A 14,035-nucleotide genomic window follows, 5' to 3' on the forward strand; every position below is an offset into this window, starting at 1 on the left:
GTGATCCTTCCCCTGTGCTCTGCATTGGTGAGGCCACACCTGGAGTATTGTGTTCAGTTCTGGGCCCCTCACTTCAGGAAAGACATTGAAGTGCTGGAGCGGGTCCAGAGAAGAGCAACACGACTGGTGAAGGGACTTGAACATAAGACCTATGGGGAGAGGCTGAGGGAGCTGGGGTTGTTTAGTCTGGAGAAGAGGAGGCTCAGAGGTGACCTCATCACTCTCTATAACTACCTGAAGGGCAGTTCTAGCCAGGTGGGGATTGGTCTCTTCTCCCGGGCAGTCAGCAATAGGACAAGGGGGCATGGGCTTAAATTCTGCCAGGGGAAATTTAGGCTAGATATTAGGAAGAAATTCTTTACAGAGAGAGTGGTCACGCATTGGAACGGCCTGCCCAGGGAGGTGGTGGACTCGCCATCCCTGGAGGTTTTTAAAGTGAGGTTGGACATGGCACTTAGTGCCATGATCTAGTAAACAGACTAGAGCTGGACCAAGGGTTGGACTCAATGATCTCTGAGGTCTTTTCCAACCCAGTTGATTCTGTGATTCTGTGATTCTGTGAAAAGCCTCAGCTATAGAGACATGCTGCTATCATATTGTTGGTTTTGGCCTTCTTTAGATATATTTAAACTGTGTGATGGAATTCAGAGCAAGGTATGTGAATTTTCTCCGTCACTTCCTCTCTTAAAGACCTTTCTTAATTTAATTTGTGATTATGAGAAAATTAGGCTCTAAAAAGCAAAATAGTAAGTCTTATCCGCTGGTGAGAGAATACAGCAGCAGCCTTACTAAACTACTTCTAAAAGATAGACAAAACCTGGTTTATCAAACAACATGGTTCTTACCTTTAACAGTAAGGTAGGGGATACCTGTCCTGCTTAGAAATTAAAAGTAATTAAGTATGGTAGCAACCCATAACTTAATTTATTAACTTAAATTTAACTAATGATGTTTGTTTTAAACGAAAGCATGTGAAACATGATAGACTGATACCATTATGAAAAAGTTTTTACTTCATTCCTTGGCTAGGTATGATATGATGTTACAGATTTTAGCTGTGACTCCCCAGCAGTGCAATACCAATGAACCGTAAGCCTTTCCTGTGGTGACAGGTTGATTTAGTCTCCAAATATAATCATTCCTGGCATTATCCTTGCAGGCATTACCAATGATATCAAAATATGTATTAGTTTTATTCTGTAGTTTTTCTGCTCCCCTAGGATCTTGGATGTCTCAAACACTTCTCATTTATGCTTGAACTAAAATTAAATCCTTTCAAAGGAGGAAAGCTGTTTAGACAAATCCACTGAGTTACTTTGTACTATTTCCTCATTTAGCTCACTTTCTGATCAGTTTCCAAAGTTGTGAGCTTTTAATCCTGTAAAACTCCTAAAAAAGACTAAATCTTACTTTGTGTAAAGAAGCTGAAAATACAGTTCGCTCTGATATTAACCTCCTGCTTCCCAAGTTTGAGAAGAATTCTTTTGAGGTAGAAAAAGCTAAAGGTTTACTCAGGTGGAAAAGAGCAAACAGTGTAGAGAAATCCAGAGATGGAGAAAAGGTTAGGAGGTAAAAAGACAGGTACTCTGTTAAGATCTGGTAAATTATGCCTGTCTAATATGTGAGAAATGCTGCTACTGTGTCTGTTCGTAAATAAATTTGCAAATATGTGCAAAAAGAAACTACTTTCATAAATTCTTTATCATTTCACATTTCTTCACTCTCTAATTCTGAATCTGTGTGGGAAACCATCTCTCCGTCAGGCACAATATTTCTGAGCCTTATAAAAACAGTTTTTTACATTATATGTAGAAAGAAGATAACAGAATGCTCAGTCCTCCAAACCAAAGTCAATCACAATCATTCTTAGGTTTAATTAATTTTAACTTTTAATTATTAATATCAGCAAGAATGCTTCAACAGGAGATTCATAAACACTCATCCTAAAACTACCAGAAGAATGGTAGAATGTAGCAGATGCAAGAAGATGCAGAGGGTTAGAGATGCAGGTTCCAGATATTGTTCTGTGTATCTCATGCCAGCATCCTTTGGTGTCTTCCTCACACTAAGAACTAACTCTTTTAAGTGAAAGTATAAACTTAACAGCTATATTTCCAGGTAATTGTTCAATATTGATGGACTGATAGTTTTCATTAAAGAATCCCAGCTATCTGAATTTATTTATTCTGGGAAGTGAGTTTTCAGTTATTCACCTCCAGTGATATTTCTGTCATTCCATATTTGCCATTGACTCTTGAAGAATATATGACTTGCAATATTTCTGTGCCTTGAAACATTCACTTTCAAATCCATAAGGAGTGTTCTGAAGACCTGTTCAAACAATCCTGTATGATACACAAATAGAAAGGTATTTGATTTTACATGAAGGAAGATTCAGTCTATCATCATAGGAATTCATGTAATTTTGTGCCAGATTATAATAGATGTTCCTTAATCTCGTCCTATGAAAAAAAGAATACTAGTCTATTTCATAGGCTATTATGAGATAAAAATTGTGACCATTATGCACTACAGTAATGAGAAGTTAATAGACTACCTTACTTAGATATTTGTTGCTGTTCATTGCAAGCAACTTTAAAAGCCTGGTTTTAATGGCCAAAATTAACAAAATACATTGCAAAGCTGATTACTTTTTTAATAAATATGTTCTCAGTTTATATTGGAATATTTGTTTAGCTTCTGCAGTGAGCATTAATCTATGCAATGCATTTTTTACATAAATACTTTTGGGTCTAAAAGCTCAGTTCAGACCTGGTAAACATCTTTAAAATAGCACAGTGGGATTCCAAGCTATCCCTTTTGATTCTAAATCTCTTTTAAAATTAGCTTGAAAATATCTGTCCCAACTTATATATTCAAGTATATATATATATGAATGATAAACCTGAAATTAATGTAAAATATGAAATGATACACAAGAAAATAGAAAATGAAGAATATGCAACTCAACTACACAGGCTAGGCTCTCCATTTTCCTTGACAAATCACTGCAGTATATCCAATTAAGGATTACAAAGCCATGGCTGAAGCTGACAGTTCAAGATATTTCTTCTTCAATGAATCTAAGGTTAGTAATCACATTGACAGGCATACACACAGGGAGCAGAGAAATAATATAGTGTTCACGGTCTTATTTTTCTGGCAATACATGGAAGGTGTTCAAAATAAGAATGCAACATGAAAACAAACTAGACTTTCAGATTGAAACACACTTTGGGTTACACAGGCAGAAGTGTTAAACTGATCTGAATGAAGAACAGAACAACAGAAACAAAAAAATTGACTCTTAATAGCTAGAAAGAGGTGTCATCATCGAACGCTATTGTCCTCTACAGCTAATTAAATACATCAGACCATTAACGGCAAACCAGTCAAATCATCATTATGTCATGATATTCTATAAATCTTTCAACTACATAAATAAGATGGGTCACTTTGAATTGTCTCATCATTTTAACCAATGCTCCAGGGCAGATAATGTTCAAACTGTCAATAATTCATGTATATTCAAATGAAAGGTAATTAATACATTCAAAACCAAGATTTTCAGTCTGTAAATTTGTCATTGTTTATAAACATCACTTGCAGATTCTATAAAATACTTCAACAGAACTGAAATAATGCTTTGTGTCAACCTCCCTCCCTTCCTGCAGGCTTAGCTCCCTGATCCATTTAATGATCTTGTTTCAATTCAGTAGCAATACATTATCAAAGTCTAGGAATCCAAACATCTTTGCAAAACATTTTTTATATTACTTTTTATCTACTGACATGTATTTTGCAGTAAGCTGTAATCTAAAAAGTTGAGGATAAAAAAAATTGAAATAACATCTAACTTTGCACTCTTAACACTGAAATAACTTTGTGAAGAGTATTAAACATTTTTCCACTCTTTGATCCAAATATCAGCTACCTAGTGTGCATACATTATTTTATTTTTGAAGGAGAAGTAAGTGCTCTTTGTGACTGCACTGGAGTTTAGTTTCAATATAAACTACTTCAAAGGGCTATGTTATATGAATTTAAATTCTGACACAAATCACATTTTAGCTGTAGTAAAGGAAAAGTTCTTTCAGTCTCCTCATGAATATGAAATCTATCAATTATGAACATATTTTGAATAGAAACAAAAATAAATTTAATAGCAGGAAAAGACCGTTTCTAGAATTCTACTTTATGCTTAAGGAAAAAAAAACAACAAAAAAGTATTTCCACCTGTGAATCAAGCTGTAACTTACTGAGCATATTAACCTTTTTTTTTTTTTTTTTTAAACCGGTATATTTTTAATTACTTTTGATACTAAAACCTATTATGTTGTTCAAAATACCAGTGCTATGATTTGTCAAATTTGTGTATTTAGTAAGATTTGGTGATGAAATTCTAAATAAGCTCTAAACAGAAATATTTAAGGACAGAATCTCGGAGTTATTACAATCTACTTGTAATTCCTTCTAATATTTCCATGTGCAGGCAAATCATGGAGTTCAGGGAGGATCAAGTCTACTTTCAGCATACAAGCCTGGGGCAAGGTGACATGATTAAGATGAGACAGTGTATAGGAAATCATAAAAGATATATATCTCGCTGCACATAAGAGAGGAGAAAGATTGTCCTACTACTATAGCAGTGACCATGTAACTGAAATGAGCCCACTCCAGGGCCATAATAGGTGTCCAACAGATTTGGAAGGAAGCACCTGCTACTCATTCTTCAAATACTGTCATACACACCTCTCACACTTCCCTGTCACTCGAATAATGTTGAAAGCTACAATATAATAGTTCCTGGGGTTTGTGAACATGTGAGTGGACAGGTATATTAAGTCACTCATTCCACAGAACTTCTTGACATGTAACATCTTTCCTGGAGTCAGGGTTTATGGCTGCTCATGAGTTTCTTGAATCAGTGAAGGTGTGAACTAGGAGGGATCTAAGGAGTCACAAAACCCCTTGACAACAACAACAAAAGGTCTGAAGATCCCAGCAAGTGACTGATTTTACTTACCTCATTCTTGGCAGACTTATTCTGAAAGAGATCTGGGACTTCCACAGCATTCTCAGACACTCTATTCCATATGATATCTATGTCAGGGGCTATGAAGTTCCTTATTGGGGACATTTTTTATCAAGGGCACAATTTTTTATCCAGGATATGAAAGGAAGCACATGCCTACTTATGAAGATACTAAAGAACCTTTCTATCTTTCCTGAGGTTTCATTCACCTTTCTGAAACTAACTTTTTCTAGTTCTGTGTAATTACAGTATTTCCCATGTGTACCAAAACAGTTCATTCTAAAGTGGCATCTTCGGCCTACTATGTCTAAACATCCATCTATCTCTCATTCTGTCTTCTCACTGACTTCAGGATCCAACTCAGCTTTTACACTCACCTCCAGTCCTATATCTATATAACTTTTTTCTACTAAAGTTCATAGGAACATCTAACATTTTGGAAACTTCAATGAAGAACAAAGATTTTGCTCTCTGTTGGGGAGTGGGGAGAAATCAGGACTTTCCAAACATGATAAATTAGTAAAAATGGCCATACATCACTACTTCAACTCACAGTTGTCGATCTCAGACAAGGAATTCATTGAGAGAAAAAGAAAAGGCTATTTTTATCTGGTACCTGACTAAGCCTGTTGTACCTAGAAGCAACCAGATTCACCAAGGATAACACACTTCTCTTTTTGCATGAGGATTAACCATTTTCACTGCACCCCTCCACTCAAAGATTTCAGTTCAAGTAACTAATATAAACGGCAATATAAGGGGAACTACCAACTCCTTAGATTTCCCCTGCTGCTCTAGAGCTAGCAGAACTGATGGAGTTTTAAAGGGAAGCTAGCACTGGGTGCCATAGAGTTGCCTTCTTGCTTCTCAATTCCCTCCAGTATGCAATTCTGTTCCCCCAGACCACCAGGGAAGGTGTCTCCTTCAGACTGGGAACCACAGGGGGAAAGAGAGACTCTGTGCAGAGTGTGGAGGGAAGCACATTGCATGGAATTGTACCATTACATGATCCGTGAAGTTCACAATAATTCAGGAGTTGCCTGTCTGTAAGGAACAATTTGGTCATTCCAAATGTAGTAGTTGGTCGCTCCAGATCTTTAATTAATTTTTTAACATAATCTTGGAGCCACTTTGCACAGCATCATAGAGTCATAACTCCCGTAACAATGACCTTTCTTGCTGCTAAGTTTTCATTATGTGCATGGCCTGAGGATGAAAGAAGTCATTTGTCTTCCACTGCACCAGACATGGAAAGTCTGTCTCACTGTTTTTCACAATCTTTGTATCTTTCCTTACAGGTTTTTTCTAGGGCAGTCTAAGAATATGGTTTTCAGTCCCTCTAACAGGTCCTGTGATTGAAGGGGAAAAAAAAAAAAAAAGGTTTTTGTATCACTTGCCCCTCCCGCTAGTTTCAAATATCCCATGAAGAAGGGCATGCTTTGTCATGCTTTGTTTGCCCACACCTTTTAATTTTGTGTGCTATGATTACTTCTAGAACTGCATTACATAGATAAATGGTAGTAGCTGTACAGTCTCAGTCCATGGGAAAGTTATTATATTCACAGTTTTCTTTTCTCACTTGTAATTGATTCCAGAGAGAAAATACACACATTAATACATATTATCTCATTTGCAATACAGATGTATAATCATTAAGGCATTCCCTATGTTAAAGTCCCGTTGAAGTCAGTCAGAGACAAGCCTGCAAGTGGACAGCAAGGTCAGCAGCAGATTTACTTTCGTATCATTTTTACGCATTGAGAGAGTATGTTTACTTTCTAATACATTACAAAGAGTGATGGGTAAACCACAAAGTGTCTCAATACTTGGACAAATACCAAAAACTGCGGATGCTCTTTTGAACTGTATTCCAACTGTCTAAAGCCACTTGATTCTCCACAGCTGGGCTGGAAGTCTTACAAGATTAGATATTTCATCACTTCTGCTTCCCATCTTAGCCAAGTGGAGATAATTTAAATTTGAAAAGGGAGGTGAGTGGGGGAGAAGAAGAAAGATGAAAACGAGAACATGAGAAGCATTAAATATAAACTAGATTTTCAAATATTTACCTGTTAATCTCAGATTCCAGTAAAATTCTGTTCCTAATGTGGGTATTCCAGTGACTCTGGCCCCAGACCATATAAAACTTCATTTGTTTTCACGCTTGCAGCAGCCATAGAAAAGTCATTTCTAACCTAGGTGGTGGACTTAGATCACATCCAAACAGTTTTGTATGATACAGACAGCAGAACATCTGAGTCAGTGATCCTGGAACTAAGGGACTTACTCCTAATGATGCCATAACCATGACAGAATGAGACCCAGTCTCAGTTTCATCTTATTTTCCCTGAAAGTAGAAGAGCAGAATGCTGAAACTTTAATTACCTTTCTTATTAAGGATCATATTCTTTTCATTATTGGAAAATAATGTGTCTCCTGAGGGAATAGTTGTTGAGTTTTTCATGGAACTCACTGTATCAGTCACTTTGCATATCTCATTTTTACATTCCCATGTTAATCAACCTGAAGTTTAAATAAGCCAAACTTAGTCATATCTAAATTCTGATATTTTAATATCCATTTTTCTTGATGACAGCACTATGCATCAGATGTCCTGTGAAAGTAAACATTGCACTAGATTAGCACTTTCTTTCTAAATGATGCTGTACTGTGTTTCTTGGCCAGATGTTATGAGAAACTTAATCTGAGGCTTATCCTAGCAGGTACTGATGACTTTGTTCAAAACACTTACGCAAGCAATCTGGCTGGCTGTTTTAAAGCTTCATTACAAATATAGAATAAGTTCATGGCTGGAACAGCTGCTTTTTGCTCCATTGTCATCAATTAAAGTATTTCAATAACATAAGAAACTGAACTTGCACAATACATACCCACTAATTAGTTCTTTTGATACCTAAGCTCTTCTTATATTAAATATTTAAGTGAAACTGCTACTAGCACTAACAGACACAAAAGTATGTTTATGTATTTAATTTATATCTGTTTATTTTTAAAATCATTTTATCAGAAAAACTATTCCAGCTGTCAGGGAGCAGCAGGAATGGGGCTGCTTCTCAACAGAGATGAGCTGGAAGCCACAATGACCCCAGCACTCCAGGTTGATCAGTGATGTTCCCGCGGGCTGCAGTCCCACGGTACTTAATCAGGGGTGCTGGTATTAACAGGTCCAAGTGACCAATCCAAACAAGGCAAAGCAGTGGTTCACATTCACAATCCAGACAGGAAAATTAGTCAAAAATGGCAGGAGACTGGGCTAGAGGCAGGAGTAGAGAGAAGGCTAGACATAAGCCTAGTCCAAGTCCCACCCGATAATTTCAGCCAGGAGGCTAGAACAGCAAGTTGCAGGGCTAGGCACATGTGTCTATAGCATCACTTAAGCAAGGCGGGGGTGTCCAGACCTCAGCTTAAATGGAAGCCCAAGATCCACAGGCAGGCCTCAGGTGGGACAGGTCAGCACACCTATGGCCTTCTGGTGCTCTCTAGGACCTAATTGTTTTCATTCCTGTACACTGAAATAAGTAGATCCAATGTCTTTGAACCCCTGTGAAAAGTACCTCAATGGTGTTATTTTTTCCAAGTGTGAATTTCTTCAAGGTTGGGGAAAGGGTAGGATGTGGGGTTCTGCACTAGGCAGAAAGGGAAGCTAAACACTTTTGAAAAGGCTTTCTGTGTAGCTGACCCTGTCTAACCCCAACTACTGAAAACTTGATAAGCCACTTTTCCTGTCCTGTTTCCTCCTGCTGTCCCTCCAGTCATTTGACTCTACAGAAAGCCACTGAATAGGTCAGAACAGCTTCAAGGAAGTTATAATAGTAACTGAACCTGAAAATGGCTCCTTGTAGCCCAGGGGGCTGGGGAGGAATTTTCATACCAAGGGTAGATAAAACGGTCTCAGAAACATTCAGAGGAAACGAGAAAAGATGCGGAATAGAAATGGAGACTAATGAAGGGAAACAAGAAAATCGTTCAATATTAGAACTAAATATATTCAGATAATAAACTGACACCAGACATCAGCACAATGAATCTGAGTAATATTGAGTCCAAAACTTGCCATAACAAATCATTCTATCAATAGATGAAGAATTATTTCCTTGGATAAATTAATTAATGATCCAGGGGTGCATTAATTTTGTGAGATTTTAATCTCACTTTGAATTTCAGTCAAAGATTTTCTCAATAGGTCTCTGTCTGCTTTGTATCTGAACTCCCTAGTGTCAGCTCATGCTACAGCTTTTCCCCACTGTGGGGGCCTTAATAAGGTTTATTTCCTTTATTTAGTTATATAGTTTCCCAAAACTTGCAAGATTTTATTTAAGTTTGAGGTTCCCACCACTCTACCACACGTGAACTGACACTGGTCAATGGGTTCACATTTTACTGGATGCACACATTAACAATAGCATGACTGCATAAGCATCTTTGCCATACGAAAACAGTTAAAATAGTCTGGTAGCATTAGCTAGTAAGTTCAGTAAACAAATATAATCAAACTAGCAATATTTTCGTTTATTTTTGTAGAGCCACATCTTCATAGAACTGTTACTCAAAACCAAAACAGGAAATATTTTCCAGAAATTTGATAGGTGGCAGCTCAGATAAGCTCGCTTTTACCTAACAGGTATATCTCAAAACACTCATATATCTCCAGTTTGTAACAGAACAAATAATTTTGGGGATTTTGTACGTTCATGTATATAAAATATGTCTATATATTTGTAATCAGAAACCTGGAGAAAGAAACATAACCCTAAATTTTGAAACAGGAATATATGCTTAGAATGTTGCAAAATGTTATGTTCTGCACTGCAAATGTTAAATATACTTTGGACATAAACTAAGTCTACTATTCACTTCCATATTTGTGGCTGAGTCACTTCCCCTGGGTTCTTCTCCCAGCTCAGTTACATAGCAGTTCAGCTCCAAGAACATCTCATGATGCAGAGAAAATCCAAAATACTGAAGGATATGGTGTAGTCAACATAAATCACTGTCTCATTTAAAGTAGAGAGAATCATGCAAACTGAAAGGATCCTAAAAGAAACAAACAAAAAAAAAAAGATAAATGACAAAGAAAAAAATTGTGGAAATTACAAGACTTTTTTCAGCCAAAATTCTAATCTTTTGTAATCATATTAAATGTGATGCTCTTGCTATCCCCTGAGAGCAAGTAACAAAAAGCAGCATGCACATGTGGGGTATATATTGTCAGTAATCCCAGGTGTCTCTTGCTGTTTGCTACTTGCCACTTATGGACAAGAGTTACAGACTTAATTGCTATCTCAGTGACTTTTTTCCCCAAACAGATGAAGATGCTATTGTGTAGTCCACTTCATGTGTATAAGCTGGTTCTGTCATAATGGTACAAGCTCTTGAAGAAAATAAATGCCAAGATGTGAATGGAAAAAAACCAAACCAAACCAAAACAAAACAAAAACAAAAAAACACCAACAACAAAACCAAATCAAACCAAAACAAAACAAAACAAACAAACAAACAAACACAAAAAAGACCCCACAAAACTATGAAAGGAGAATAAGTTGTATAAGTCAACAGTCACTGCCCAGATGTCCTTACTCAACAGTGTAAAGAGCTACGTAACGAAGGATGCTTGCTTTGTGTGAAACTCTGTTTAAACACATCTCCCATATGCTGCCTTTAAAAATGCCTGGAAAAGTGGCTTAATTTAGTTGGAGGAAAGGTGAGACAGAGGTGAGCATGTAAACGAACTAACTTCAATCTCACTTTAGGAGGAACCTAATGCTTTCAATACAAATACTGCTTTGTGCAGAATTGTTTCTTTTACAGACCTCTAAAACTCATCCATAACTTTACTGTGCCTGCTATCTTTTCCAGCTCTCATTGCATATTTTTCCCTAGCTTTTTATCTGTCATTCCTCCTTTTATAACTGTCTTCCCTTGGAAAAGCATAAACCCAATCACTCAAGACTGAGCTGACATTTCAAATCCAGGATTTTCAAGCGGGTTAAAAATTAAAAATGAACTTGCCTATCCTTATCTAGCAGAAGCCTTTTCAGTATTCCACTAGCTGTTTCCTTCACTCTCAAATTTATTTCATTCTCAAGTACTGTACTACTTCTTAAAGGTAGTATAGTATACCAGGCAGCCATTAATCCTCTGAAGTAGCTCAGCACTTAGCTGCCAATTAGTATCTTGCACATCATTATATTAAAAGTTTTGTTGCAAATAGCCAGATAGATTATGGTTTGTCCCATGTTCTGATTACTTCATTATTTTGTCAGATTTCTCTGGCTTTATTTAATAAAAATCACTTGGTGTAAATGACAACAACGTATTAAAGTTCTCCATAAAAGCCATGGGGGTTTACTGTGAGACAAAAGAAAAGTTTTATCTGGAAAGAAATGTACATATGTCCTATGTTTTAGGGTTTTTTTGGTAGCCTCTTCTGATGCAAAATGTGTGTTATGAGTTCTTATGTGTCTACTACTTATTCAGCACCCGAAATGAACCTAGTGTCTCATGTATATTCTTATCATCTGAATTGTCGTGATCACAAGATTAACAACTTCAAGAGAAGTTGCAAATAGAAGCAGCTGTTTTAAACATCTTGTTTTTAGGAAAAAATCCCTACTCAGTAGAACACAGATGTTTTTGCAGATTATTGCCAAGAGATCTTCTGAAAGATTTCCTGTCCTATGCTAATGGACCTTGAATAATGATTTTCTGATCCTCCAGTAATCATAACAACTTTGCATTTGTCACTTGCCTAAATGTTTTTGACATAAATATTCAATTGTTATTATTTTCAGCCCAGAAGAAAAACAAAATAAATACATAGTCTCAGTCTCAATTTAAGAATGAGTTTATTTTCTGCAACAAAAGGTAGCAAAAATCCTACTAGAAATAAAGTCAAATTTATCAGTATGTTAACATTCTTATTAGAGATTAAAAAAAAAAAGTGCTTTTACTTTTCATCTTTAACTGTTTGTTTCCCTTTCTGCAGTTTATCCTTAACATGTAGGAAGCAATCTTTTTCTTAGCAGTGACCTGCTATTCTAAATAAGGCAAGGTCTTGCAGTATTTTCTGCAATGTCTGTTGGTATTTTGCTTAAATTGTAGTGAACAGAATAAACGTCTGGGATAGGGTATTCCTGATGATGAACAAATGCTTTTCTTGTTGCTACTGGACATGTTGGCTCTTTTTTGGTCTGGGTTATGTGGCTTGATTCCTATAACCTTTGGGAGGTTGTGACAAGTCCCATTAATCATCATTGTGTTCACTACACTGTTTCTCAGTGGTCTAAAACTTAAACATATCACTTACTTAATCTCTGAATTTTCCGACTGTCTGCTTCATGCATTAGATAGAAAATATTTACTACAGATTTCAAAGCTCTATAGGGCTCTGTTCTTCCTTAGTAATGCAGCCAAAGCAGGTACATCCACATTAGTATCTCAGTTTGAAACTTTTTCTTTTGAAACAAATGCTGTAGTGACACTTTGGCTCACACTGCATAGTGGTTATAGAGTGCACAAGTTGTATTTCTGTTCAAGTTAAACCTGAAGATGCATTGCAGTAGCTAATGAACACTCAGTCCCCAGGACCAGATCTGTAGTTATACTGGGCCTGAGTTTTGTGGTGGGTCATATGGTACTCTATTTTAGAGCTGTGACCAAGACAATACTGATAACACACTTGAAGCTCTTGCTATTGCTGAACCATGTTTGCACAGCACTGAGGCCTTCTCTGGCCCCCAATTAATAAGTTAGATATATGCAGATATAGGCAGATAACCCAAACTGACCAAAGAGATATTCCATAACATATGATGTCATGCTCAGCAATAAAAGCTGCCAGGGAAGAAGGAGTAAGGACAAAAAAAGGAAGTTCAGAGTTATGGCATCTGTCCTCCGAGATAACAGGTACACATGATGGAGCCCTGCTTTCCTGGACATGGATAAACACCTGCCTGCCGATGGGAAGTAGTGACTGAATTCCTTATCTTCTTTGCTTGTGCTTTACCTATTATATTGTCTTTATCTCATCTCACGAGTTTTCTCACTTTTACACTTCTGATTGTCTCCCCCATCCTGCTGCAGCACAATGAGTGAGTGGCTGTGTGGGGCTTGGATACCTGCCAGAGCTAGCCCACAAGAGTAGTTCAGTATACAACCTATCTCACCTCATCGTATCCTGTGCATATAGCATGGATGTCTGGCCCTCGGCACCAACCATTTAGCTCTATTCATCTCTTCCTGTTGGGCAATGCTTTTCAATAATGTTGGTGTAAACTAGTGTAAGGTCCAGAGAAGCTGGCTGTAAGAGCATTCAGAACCTTCATTCTGGCATTCTGGCTCTGCTCTTTTTTTTTTTTTTTTTTTTCTTTCAATTAATAAGTGCACAGGCAGAGGTTTTTATATGTGGTCCATTGAGACTATAGTTAATAGATTTGAAGGAAACTGACTCTAAAAACAGACATATGTCCAAAACCAAAACTACTATGTAATATTCTGTGAAATGAAATTAATCTTTTAGAAACCCAGGAAACCAATGTCAGTCTTAACATGGAATAACACAACATTTTAAAAGTTGTTGGAACATTCACTGTCTCATACAGTCATTAATACAATGGCTACTTCAGACTTCCTAGTTTTAATGTGGATATCCTCTTTAAATACTATTTGCTTTAGCTATCAAACTGTATATGAACTTTAACATATACAAGAGTTTCATGGATCTTCATTTGATTAAATGTTCTTTCTTATTGCTGGTTGTAAGGATGGCTTTAAACTGAAGCTGCAGACTGAAAAACACTGTAGCTTTGTACAATGAAACAGACAATTTGCAGGTAAGATGAGATTTTAAGCCTGAGATTCACATCCTTTTACCTGATTAATGATACATAGGAAAGGATAGAAAACTTGACTTCTGTAGTCACCAATGAATAATTTCCAGATTAATGGAATTTTCTGTATAGATGTAAAAAGCTCTCAGAA

The sequence above is a fragment of the Nesoenas mayeri genome, assembly GCF_963082525.1.
Source record: "Nesoenas mayeri genome assembly, chromosome: 1".
In the NCBI taxonomy this organism is placed as follows: Eukaryota; Metazoa; Chordata; class Aves; order Columbiformes; family Columbidae; genus Nesoenas; species Nesoenas mayeri.